This window comes from Bos mutus, chromosome 6, assembly GCF_027580195.1.
Source record: "Bos mutus isolate GX-2022 chromosome 6, NWIPB_WYAK_1.1, whole genome shotgun sequence".
Lineage (NCBI taxonomy): Eukaryota > Metazoa > Chordata > Mammalia > Artiodactyla > Bovidae > Bos > Bos mutus.
In genome coordinates, this window is record NC_091622.1 from 38,064,783 (window position 1) to 38,077,866 (window position 13,084).

General features: G+C 40.1%; 1 pseudogene; it reads right to left on the minus strand.

Moving 5' to 3' along the window:
- Window positions 1-546: 546 nt before the first annotated feature.
- LOC102280973 (protein SET-like) overlaps window positions 547-13,084 on the minus strand; it is a 59,654-nt pseudogene continuing 47,116 nt past the window's right edge.

The following is a 13,084-nucleotide window of genomic DNA, read 5'->3' on the forward strand; positions in this document are numbered from 1 at the left end:
TTTGTGACCCTATGGACTGTAGCCTACTAGGCCGTTCTGTCCATGGGATTTTCCAGGCAAGACTATTGGAGTGGGTTACCATGCCTTCCTCCAAGGGATCTTCCTGAACCAGGGATCGAACCTGAATCTCTTGTCTCCTGCATTGGCAGGTGGGTTCTTTACCATTAGCACTGCCTGAGAAGCCTGTTAATATTATATATTATATTCTTTATTTCCTATCTCAGTACATGGCATGGCCCATAGTTATACTGTATCACTATTTGGTAACAGTAGGTGAATTCCCAATTTAAAAAGTCTTAGTTTCCATACAAATTCTCATTTTATGTCATAGCTTAAAAAAAAAAAAAGCAAACAATCAGAACTCACTTTGGTTTCCATGTAAAACTTTTTTTCTTGTTCTTAGTAAACCAGGGCCCTGTAAGCCTGAAACATTTCTTCTGCCTGCTTTATCCTTTCCAGGAATTGGAGTCCAGTCCTCAAGCTTGGTCTTTGCTCCTCATCCCGATCGCCCCTGCTTTTTCTTCCTTTCCCCTCTTGGCTTTGCCCTCACTGCTTCTCTTGCATGCTGTTTTTATGCCCATTGATTAATCTGTATCGGGACTGTGCTGCACTGTTGTGTTCCCATATGTTTGGGAATCCATTAGCTTCCTGGCCTGATCTGGCCTTGTCTTCAGACAGGCCTGGGACCTGGGATCTATTGCTGCAGTGCTGCAATGCTTGCACCTGGACAAACCTCTCCTCCAGAAACAAAACACAAAAAAGCTATACGGACTAAAAATAACTATGTGCATGTGCAATTGGGGCAAATTATGGACAGAAAGATATAAAGGACCAAAAAGCTTAACTGCCACTTCTGAAGAGCCGGAAGGGAGAACCAGGGGGTTGGCTGCAAAAGCAGGGTACTGAGCATGTGCCCGGCCCTCAGTAGGGATGGGCAAACCACTTAAGCCACCCTCTGACCCGACTCCTGGACACACTCCTACCTTATTCCATATAAGGAACAAACTCATTCTCCCCTTGGAGAGTGAGAACAAGGGAACCTGTTACTTGTTCTCATCTCCCTCTGATGCAGCAGGAGTCCCAATAAAGCCTTGCCTGAATTTCTTGTCTGGCCCCTAGTCAATTTCTATTAACTGGAGAAGGCTAAGAACCCTGGTCAGTATTAGTTTCACCAGCTCTGGCCACATCCCTTGTAGCTCAGCCTTGCTCTAGTCTCTGACCCTGCCCACCTGCTCTGTCCAGAGGATTCACAAGGTTACACCTAAAACACATTTCAAAACAAAACAGCAAAACTGGGGAAGAGCCAATTCGACTTGTAATTTGGACATCATCAGCTATTTTGTTTCATTAAAAGATTTTATATAATGCTGAGTGCACCTATTTCCCTTTGAGTTGCTTCTTGGAGTAACCTAGAAAAAGTATACGTAGGGTAGAGCAAAGGTCTTCCCTCATAGCTCAGTTGGTAAAGAATCCGCCTGCAACGCAGGAGACCCTGGTTTGATTCCTGGGTCGGGAAGATCCACTGGAGAAGGGATAGGCTACCCACTCCAGTATACTTGGGCTTCCCTTGTGGCTCAGCTGGTAAAGAATCCACCTACAATGCGGGATACCTGGGTTCAATCCCTGAGTTGGGAAGATCCCTGGAGAAGGGAAAGGCTACCCACTCCAGTATTCTGGCCTGGAGAATTCCATGGAGTGTGTAGTCCATGGGGTCGCCAAGAGTCGGACACGACTGAATGACTTTCAGTTTCAGGGTAGAGCAAGAAGATATTCAAAATATTTAGTCATGTATTTTGAGCACCAAATCAGCATGAGTGTTAGAAATATGGAATTTGTTTAGTTGTAGTCGGGTGTTCCCACTGAATAAGCATTCAATAATGGAAGCTACTATGACACTCTTTTGGGCCCCTATTAGGGACAAAAATATCTTTTTTTTTTTCATAGTTTCCTTTTCTTTATACAAATTGTTTGCTATTAATATTGCCAGGTTAAATATTAGACACCCAGTTGAATTTGAATTTCAGATAAACAATGAATCTTTTAGAGTATGTCTCAAATAAGGCATGGGACATGAAGTTAAATGACACCTTGTTCATCTGAAATTCAGAGTCAGCTGGGCATCCTGCCTTTTTGTTTGCACAATCTGGCAACCCTATTTACTGTGTCTCACCCCAAATTATACTGTCCTGACCTAAATGTTGTGTCCAACTTCCTCACCATAAAGTTGAAATTCTCTGTATTCTCAGCACAGTGCTTGGCACACAGTAGATGCTCAAGAAATGTTTGCTCTATTTTCTTTTATTTGAAGAAAGTTAGAGATTACAAACTGAAAAGCAAATTCAGAGAAAGCAACATAAATAAGGACAATCTGACACTCTGTTTTCCTTAGACAATAGTGCTGGTCTCCTGATGGATCGAGACCTGTGTGCGTCAGTTGGTTCCAGTGGGATGACCATGTGAGTCTGATTTATCCCATATGCTGAAAAGGAACAAACTTCATATTTAGAGAAGCTGAGAGGCAGCACTGTGGGCATCCTCTGGAAAGGCCAGGTGATGGCAGGTGCTGTGCTGCTGTAACTGTACGGAGTGTATAGCCTTTCTGTTTGGCAGGACAATTGGGCCATTCCTTAATAAGCCTTTCTAGGAGCCACAGTCCCAAGCCCTCACTATCCCACAGTGCTCAGGTCTCTCTCATCAAGGCTGTTAGCACCAGTGAGGAGGAACGCAATGCGGTCCTGGACTACTCGGGATCAAAACCTCAGTGCCTGAGATGTAAAGTCCCAAATCTTTAGCTTGGCATTTCAGGCAATAGCTGCCGCTGGCGATTCCCTGCATACCAGCCACACCAGGCACAGCCAGTGTTCCTGCAAAGCCTTGTTCTCTCAGACCTCACGACCTCACTTCTGCCTTTGCTTTTTCCTGAGACGTTTGACCTTCACTTTGCTTCTAGACAGATACTAAGCCTCCTTACAAGTCACACTTTAGAAGTTTCCAGTGCTTTATGAAGCCTGTCCCAGCTTCTTACCATCCTTTCAAAATCATAGCACATTTCTACCTTTGCTTCTGCCCAAAGAAAAAAAAGTCTGTCTTTTGGGCTACAAATGAGTCAGTGATGTTTATGTGTTAGAAAATGCATTCAGCCATGAATTATAGAAACTTGCCCAAAATGGCTGAAACTAATTAGGAGTTTTATTTTTCTACTTAAATGTTTGGAGGTTGGCATTTCAGAGTTGATATGGTGGTCCAGCCAGAGACTAGGCTATTTCTGTTTTTCTGATGAGCTCTCCTTGACATTGTATCCTGACCCAGGGAATGTTTATTTCTGAGAGATCTTCAAGGGCAGGGGCTACATCATTAATTCATCTGACATTTTAAAAATTGTTCATATCTTTGTGACTATGCAATAAATGCTCATCAAATGAATGATAAATAAATGATTCATTAATGAGGTAATTTCTCCTTTGGGGACAAAGAAAAATGCATATTTGATTATAATAAACACAACCTCAGAGCCATGATATATAGAATTTTAAGAACATTCAGTTCCTTATTTGCTTCAGATGTCATGCTTTGGTTTATTTGGGCAAATATCTATTTGTCAAGGTCTTAGTGCCTGATCTCAAAAATTGAATTTAGGATATAGGCAGCCTCCAAATTTGAATGTATTTTTGAGTGTATTTTTAAAAACACATGTTATAAAGTGATATTTGATTCTTATGCAAACAATGTTATAATTGACGTACTTTCGACCAAGGATTTGTCAACAAATACATCACAGAAATAATGGTTAGCATGTCATAAAAACACAAGGACACAGCAATAATTTAAAAGTGCAAAATTATGCCTTATGTCCTAGAAAATGAACATATACTTACAGTAAATATTTATGAAACAAGAGTCCAAGTGTACTATAAATTGTGTATACTACACATAAAATGCAACTCTATTGTGCCATAAACAGGGCTTAAAACTAACATGTTAGCCATAATAATGCTTGAAAGCTTTGGACTGGATCCCATTGATCTTATAACCTTAGGGCTCACCACAATCTCTATCACACTGAAGATGCCCAACAAATGCTTGTGAATTTAATTAAATGGAATCTATGTAGAGCTCATAAAGCACTCTCACATCCATTGTTTTTTTACTGCCAACAATGCCCTGTGTGTTTAGTAGCATGCAGAGTATCCCATTTACAGGTAAACTGAGGCTCATAAGCAGCTGAGTGATTTGTTTTCTCCAGGTCAGAAAGTTACATTGTGGTGCTAAATGTCTACCTAGTTTCTTCAGCTAAGTTTGATGTTTTGATGTTGGCATCATTTATGACTCACATGACTCAGGTCTGCAGATAGAATCTTGAAAATCCATATCCTTTTTCTCTCAATAAGTTTTCTTGAAGTGGAATAGAAGAAGCATTCAAAATCATTTTATTTATCTTAGTTCTATTACCTTAGTTTTATTTATCATAATATAAAACAATACAAGAGAGGAATAAATTTGCTGTTGATGAGTATGATGGAAATGGTGTTTTTCTCCCCACATGATAGTTTTGACAAGGAAGTCTGACCTAAAATGTGTCCCCAGTTCTCTTATACTAGTTATTTTTATTAAGAACCACAGTTTGCTATTAAGACAAAAGGTAACAAGTAACAGTAAGCATTGACTTCAGTCTGCTTGGCCTTTTTGTACGGGACTTAAAGTGCTTCCCATTCATGGAAGACTAAACACAAAAATTACTACTGAAATAATTTATAGTTGTATACGGCACTCCCAATGCATCCATCAAGGAGTGCTAAAACAGGAAGATAATGGTATGCCGAGAGAGTGTCCTCTACTGGACAGTGGGTGTGTTGCAGTGTTCAAAATCATGATTTTTTGTTGTTTTGACGTCAGACTATGCATTCCATTCTCTTGGTTTGTTTTACTGCAAAAGTAAGAAACCAAGAGAATGGAACGCGTGGTATGGTTTTCTTGTCTGAAAAATGGGGATGAGAAAAGTACTTACTTCATATGATTGTTGTGAAAGCTAAATGTATAAAAATATGTAAAGCATTGATAACAATGTTTGGCAGGAAGCACACATTTAATAAATGGTAGCAACAACTGTTATTCTTTTATATTTTTGAATAATGATGGGAACTTCTCATTGTCTACCTAAAATACACTGAGGGGAAGGAAACCAGATAATTACGCTTATTATGGATGTTAGTAAAATACAAATTTAATGATATCTGCCTATAAATTAAATGACTATTATACACCATAAAGTGCTAATGCTTCTGTTTACAGGAATTCTGAAATGCACAATTGGAGTCAAAGCTATGTTCCCCACCAGATTCTAAACTATAAGAGGAGACCCTCTCAATTTCAGTCACATCTGTTCCTCAGACAATTGGCACATTGGAAGTGTTCAAAAAATAATTCTGCAATGAGTGAGTAAATAAATAGATAAAAGAATTAATAGCATTTCCAGAAGTGTGGCTTGTGACTAAATTAGACCGTAAGTACCCAATGCATTAAGTAGCCCCTGTAGATGTTGGCCATCTTGAGTTTTCTATGGAATGTTTTAACTTGACATGTTTTGATGTACTCTCATGAAATATAGTTTATTTGAGTTTATAAATATATGGATGTGCTGTAAATTTTATTAGTGCTCATGGCTAGTCTCCCATTTACTGCATTCCCAGTTTCTCCATATCACTTCTGCTCTTTTAATTACATAAATAATAATTGAAAAAAGAGGGTATCATTTGATGCATTTAAATTTTCCATTGGGCCTCCCTGGTGGCTCAGCTGGTAAAGAATCCACCTGCAATGTGGGAGACCTGGGTTCAATCACTGAGTTGGGAAGATGCCCTGGAGAAGGGAATGGCTATCTACTCCAGTGGATAAAATTTCATGGACTATGGAGAATTTCATGGACTCTGTAGTCCATGGGGTCTCAAAGAATTGGACACGACTGAGTGACTTTCATTTTCACTTTCATGAAGGAAACGACAACCATAACTGTTCAGTAGGGACTATACGTTAGAGGATCTATCTGAATGTGATCTCTGCAAAGTGTGATGACTTTTCTGAATAGAGAGGCTTCTTATTTTATGTTCTGTCATGGTCTTGAAGATTTTGCTGCTGATCAACCACTAATAATTTACAAGTAACTTAAGGTATAGTGTGTCGGGGTCATTTTGTGTGGTGCCCTTCTCTTTGATTTACTGACTTTGGCGAAGATTAAAGAAATGTTTATTCCCTTCCTGAGGGCTTGGTAAAGCTTGAGAAGTACTTTCACGATCTAGAGATTTTGAAACTTCTGTTAGAATACTGACACAGAGATGAGAACAAGTATATATAAGTTGAATCACACGTTGAAATATATAATTCTGTTTGTGTTGGCAGAGTCTGTGAACACTGGGTGCTCTTGGGCCTCCAAGTTTTATTTGCTTATTGGCTGTTGGGAACTTGATATTTTGCCACATAAATAATGTTAGCAGATGAGATTGAGAAAACCAATACCTCCTTCTTCACAACCTGCCCTGCCCCCACAACCTGTGTGTTGTAACCATTGTTTCTGTGAAAAATCTCATTCCAAATTCCAGCTCCTCTTTGTGCCTAATTCTGTGCTTAAAAGGAAGAATGTACTCATTAAGTGTTTAAAGACCAAGTTATGTCAAGAAGAGTTCTCTGGAGCAGCCCTAGACTTGGGACTGTCATCTGTTGCTGACTTTTTCTTTATGGCCTCAACTGCCATAGGAAAAAATTACATGCATTAGCATCAGTAGCAGAAGAATGGGCAAGAAGAAGCCCCTAAACCCTAAGAATCTGTGAATTGAAGGTAGAAATAAAATACTAATACTCTTGAGAAACCTGTATGCAGGTCAGGAAGCAACAGTTAGAACTGGACATGGAACAACAGACTGGTTCCAAATAGGAAAAGGAGTTCGTCAAGGCTGTATATTGTCACCCTGCTTATTTAACTTATATGCAGAGTACATCATGAGAAACACTGGGCTGGAGGAAGCACAAGCTGGAATCAAGATTGCCAGGAGAAATATCAATAACCTCAGATATGCAGATGACACCACCCTTATGGCAGAAAGTGAAGAAGAACTAAAGAGCCTCTTGATGAAAGTGAAAGAGGAGAGTGAAAAAATTGGCTTAAAGCTCAACATTCAGAAAGCTAAGATCATGGCATCCGGTCCCATCACTTCATGGGAAGTAGATGGGGAAACAGTGGAAACAGTGACTGACTTTATTTTTCTGGGCTCCAAAATCACTGCAGATGGTGACTGCAGCCATGAAATTAAAAGACGCTTACTCCTGGAAGGAAAGTTATGACCAACCTAGACAGCATATTAAAAAGCAGAGACAGTACTTTGCCAACAAAGGTCTGTCTAGTCGAGGCTATGGCTTTTCCAGTAGTCATATATGGATGTGAGAGTTGGACTATAAAGAAAGCTGAGTGCCGAAGAATTGATGCTTTTGAACTATAGTGTTGGAGAATACTCTTGAGAGTCCCTTGGACTGCAAGGAGATCCAACCAGTCCATCCTAAAGGAGATCAGTCCTGGGTGTTCACTGGAAGGACTGATGCTGAAGCTGAAACTCCAATACTTTGGCCACCTCATGCGAAGAGCTGACTCATTTGAAAATACCCTGATGCTGGGAAAGATTGAGGGCAGGAGAAGAAGTGGACAACAGAGGATGAGATGGTTGGATGGCATCACCATCCAACCATGGGTTTGGGTAGACTCTGGGAGTTGGTGATGGACTGGGAGGCCTGGCATGCTGTGATTCATGGGGTCGCAAAGAGTCGGACGCGACTCAGCCACTGAACTGAACTGAATACTTGATAACGGAATAAAATACTTGATAACAGAAGCCATTCTTCATGGATTTCTCATTATGTGCCAGGAATGGTGCAGAACACCTTAATGATACACCGTATCACCTTAATTCTCTGAAGTCTCCTTTGATGAGTGAGGCGTCTAAGACTGAGCATAAGTAGCTTGTCCACAATCACAGAGCTACGCATGCCCAAATGTTTTGGCTCCTGGTTTCATTTCTTTTTCTCTCCTGGCCCAGCCCACAAAACTATTATGCCTGGTGACAGGTATATGCCTGCAGAAGACGCCAGACACAGTGCTGCTGAGTTGAGGCTTGTCAAGTTCAATGAAGGAAAGAGAATTAAGAAGCCACTGTCTATGGGTTAAGGTCACACTAACCTCACCCACTTCTGCAAAAGCAGACATGTGGGAGCCTGTGACCCCCATGTCTAGTCTTAATTGTTTCTAAATTTAGGGAGGAAAGAATATACTTAAGTATAGCCTTTGAACCCAATGTAAGCAGAGTGTTTTATATTTATTTGTTTTTGTTTGTTTGGTGTTTTAGATATCCTCTTTTGTGACTATAGATCTTGCTGCAAACAGCAATATATCAGCAAAAAGATCAATTAAAATACAGGGGGAAAAAATCTAAACCAACACTTACCCATGGGAACAGAGCCTCAGATTTCTACACTTAAGCCTGCCTTAAGCCACCCTTGCTGGCTGGAGAAAGTGACATTTACACAGAAATGCCCGGCAGAAAAAAGAAACAAGAGTTGAAACAGAGCCACCATAAACATTGCGGTTCATAACCTGAAAACAGGAAAGGTGACCTTTCCAAAGGCTAGAAATGTACTTTTCAGCCTCTAAAATTCAAACCATTTTTGGTGTCAAAATGTCCTCAAGCTCCAAGTTGCTGTTTTCATTAACGCGGCTGAGTTGAAAACTGTTGTAGCTAACTTCGGGTTTTCAAATGAAACCAGCACAGGGTCTGGGCAGGGAAATGTTTCCCTGGAGGTGGTATGGACTCGCCAGTGGACCTTTCTGAAAATCCTAGGTCACAGTCTTTTTCTTTTTGCAGCTGACAGATGGAAAACTGTAAAAATTAACAGCCAACCCTTTCAACATTTGCTCTCTAAAGGGCTCACCTCAATGCCATTCCTTAGCCAACTAAACCTTTCTGAAGTACCACTTTGTTCGAGAGATGATAGACCAGCAACAGCTCAGTAGTGCTCGGGTTTCCCAAGGTTTGGGTGCAAACTTGGTGTGTCAAGAGAACTAGGAAAGTTTAATGTATCAACAAGGAGACTTGGAGAAGTGAGGGGTGTCTTCAATGGCATGAAGGGTTCTTACAAGGAAGAGAGGCGTAGTGGACACTTGGTTTCCATTCTAATGTACTCAGATCCCTTTCCCATTCCTGTGATCTCCTTCCCTGGCTTTGTGCTTTCAAAGGTTCACACCTCTAATCTTCCTTCAGAGGACTTCTCATGCTACTGAGCTACTTTGCCCACAGATACATAGAGAAGTACAGAGGGTTTATGTTAATAGCTCCAGGGAGACCCTTTGTTCAGTGACTGAGCCATAGCAGAATATTGATGTGAGTGCCTCAGCTTCCTTGCCCCAGATAGAGATAAAATTGGGAGATATAACTTATGCTTTAGGGCACTCCCCTGCAGGGTCAGGTTGAAGCTATCCTCTAAGGGACTTTGCCTGATGCTGTTCCTTCCCTAGTTTCTTCCCTTTTTCTGTGTTTCTCTCCCAACTCCCTGACAAGTTCTCCTGGGAACACTTGCATAATAAATCACTGGCACAAAAATCCTTACTCAAGGTCTCCTTCTGGATGAGACTTACTCTGTTGGTTCTGGAAAACAAGATTAGGACTAGTAGATAGTACAGAGAAGCAGACTTTGAATCAACGCAAGGAAAAATGTTTTACAAATTGAATTTCTCAGATATTATTTGTGAAAAACTACCTAAAAATATTTAAATAGAGACTGGATGAATAATTGTTGGCACTGTACTCTGTGAGTTCAGGCACTAAGTATAAAATTGCTTTTAAGCTTCCAGACTAGTACCTTACCACTGGAATAACATAGTATGTGAATGAACCTTAAGCTTTCACAGGTTAGCACCACATTTGAACAATATGCAAATTATTCAAGTTTTAATAAGACTGTCTCATTATGTCAAGCAGGAAATGTAGGTAAATGGGTAGTATAGTCCAATGGGGACAATTACTGTAGGTGATGGCATAACTCCAAGTAAGCTCCAAGTTAAAAATTTGTGAGATGTAAGATGAGAAGAACCTCACCTTACAAGAATGCGAAAGACTGATTAAAACAGGAAATATGTTAAAAAAAAAAAAAAAAAGGAGGCAGAGAGCTGCCTGATGACTGAATGAATAGTGAATGACCCACAATCACAGAGAAGGATACCCAGTAATTGTTTAGACATCACAAGAGTCTGGTGGACTGAGGCAACGATTGGGCTCAATTTTGTTGACTTGGTTAGTGGTGTTTTGAGTCCTTTAATTTTCTAGGATGCCCACCAAATTCTAGTGTTTGAAATCCCACTGACACACAAAAAATCAACAGCTGTTTTTCAATATCATCCCTTCCTCCTCAACCATCAATGGCTCCCCTCTGCTTAGAGATGAAAGCTTCTATTTTTGTATCTGGGCAGACGCAGACTCTTACTCAGCCCTGGGAATGGGTTTTCTGATATCAGAGACAGAATTTCGGTCTTGGGTGGATCTAGAGAGAGGAAGAATGGGATCTCATATTGGGTGTAGTTCAAATGTGATGAAGAAGTAGATTAGGAGAGGGTGGGGTGCAGGTCAGAGATTGTATCAAGAAAGAGTAAAGCAAAAAATCATGAAAATCCAAATTAACAAAAAACAAAACAATACAAAACCATAGAGCTAAAATGTTGAAAAAGAACAGTACAATTGCACTGTTGGGGAAATAGTAGACATAGGCCTAAAATATCTTCTAAAACAGAGTTGGAGAAAGTTCTGCCAAATGGCACCGTCCCAGAAGTACAGGGTGGTTGGGAACTTTGATACCTCCACCTCCTGGCCTCAGATCTAACCACATAAAATTTAAACTTACTTCTAATTACTCTGTACTGCTCTAGTTTCTCTGCTTTACTCCAAATCACTTATTCATTGATTTTACTCATGTAATTATCCCCATCTCAGCCAAACCAAATCCTATCCATCCCTAAGGACCAAGCTTTGGACTCTTTCTCCACTATGGATTTTTCCACAATTTTTCCAGCCTGCAGAACTCTTTAATATCTGTTGACACCAAAGCACATTACTCATACCAGCTATTTGGCTCTTGTCATGAAGTGCTTTCTGAAATTTCCTCTTGTTTTGGTTTATGAGGCCTTGCTTATTGAGTATTTGTTTGCTTCTCTGTTGCATGATATGTTCAATTACTTATGCCTTGACTTCACAAATTGATCTCAGTCAAAACAGTCATTTACCATATATACAAATTACATCCAGTTGGTTTGTAAGATTTACAAATGAGAAAATAAATGTTGAGAGTTCAGGAAAAAATGCTGAGGACAGGTGTGGGTTAGGAAGTCTTGATGGAAGTGGGGGAAATGAACTCAGCAGTTGAAGGATGTAAACTTCAGAGTCAAAATCTTTCAGCAGATGTGTGTAGCCTCTGTAGAAGAAAAATCAACAGTATTAATGACAGCAATAATTGGTAGTGTTTATCGAACACTGTGCTAAGTACTTTATGCTATCTCATTTAATCCTTCAACAATTAAAATTTTGTGGTAGGTATTATCATTCTCACTTTAAAGTTGAGGAAATTGAGACTTAAAGATGATAATTGATTTGTCCAAAGTCACTTACCCTATTAAGTATGAGTGACCAGATGCCAAAGTTATTTTAACTATGCTGTATTTTGTCCCAGTGATAGTGGATTTGTGTACGAGATTAGCATTTTCAAAGGAATGTGAAAATTGATTTCTTGAGCTTTACTTGCCATATTAGGAAGATTTGGAAGCTATAAGACCAGGATAGAGTAGAGACTAAAATTTGTGGTGTAACTGCGCAGATTTGTTTCTGATTTTCACCTTGTGTTCAGCCACTTTGCATTCCCTCAGAACATCCCCATGGGAGACGTCTTTAGAGTATCATTTACCACTTGTCCTTGGGCTTCTCTAATTACAAATAGTGACTTGGAATAGTGGAAAAGAAGCTGGAGATAGTCCTGCTCCTACCGCCGAGAATCATGGGCAACTGAGATTAGAGATCAAGATGACTCCTGCTTTATCAGAACTACTTAATTATGTAAAATAACATAGAACTATACCAAATAATAAATTATTGATATTTATTAATTAAAATTTGAGAAATACAAACATTTATTACATTATTTGCATACTGTTTCACATTTTATAAAATTATGTATATATTCAATTATGGGCTTCTCTTGTAGCTCAGTCAGTAAAGAATCTGCCTACAATGCAGGAGTCCTGGGTTCTATTCCTGGGTCAGGAAGATCCCCTGGAGAAGAAAATGGCAACCCACTCCAGCATTCTTGCCTGGAGAATCCCATGGACAGAGGAGCCTGGCAGGTGACATGTAATCTATGGGGTCTCAAGAGTCAGACATGACTGAGTGACTAAGCACACACATTCAGTTATGGTATTTGTTACAGAGTCTATTTTTCTTCAGAGTCTATGTTTTTATTTTAAAAAAAGCAAAAATGAAAACAAAAAAAATTAATACTTTTGCCCTTACCATCATGGCATAAAGGAGAGGAAATTTCAACACTAATCAAATACAGAGAATGTAATTTCAGAATGAAGGTGAGTCATTTAGTTTCTGAAAACCTCACTTGATTTTCTTTATTTTCTGCTTCTTTTCCTTCAAGGAAAGTGTGGAGAGAACTTTGTCATAACCTGTACTTGTCTACTCCCTGGTGTTTGTGCCCTGAAGTGAGTGTGTCAGTCACTCAGTCGTGTTCCACTCATTGCAACCCCCGGGACTGTGGCTGACTAGGCTCCTCTGTCCATGGGGTTCTCCAGGCAAGAATACTAGAGTGGATTGCCATGCCCTCTTCCAGGGGATCTTCCCGGCCCAGGGACTGAACCTGGGTCTCCTGTATGCAAGCAGATTCTTTACCATACCAGCTACTGGAGAAGCCCCTACTCAAGTGTATGCTGCTGCTAAGTTGCTGCTAAGTCGCTTCAGTCGTGTCTGACTCTGTGCGACCCCATAGATGGCAGCCCACTAGGCTC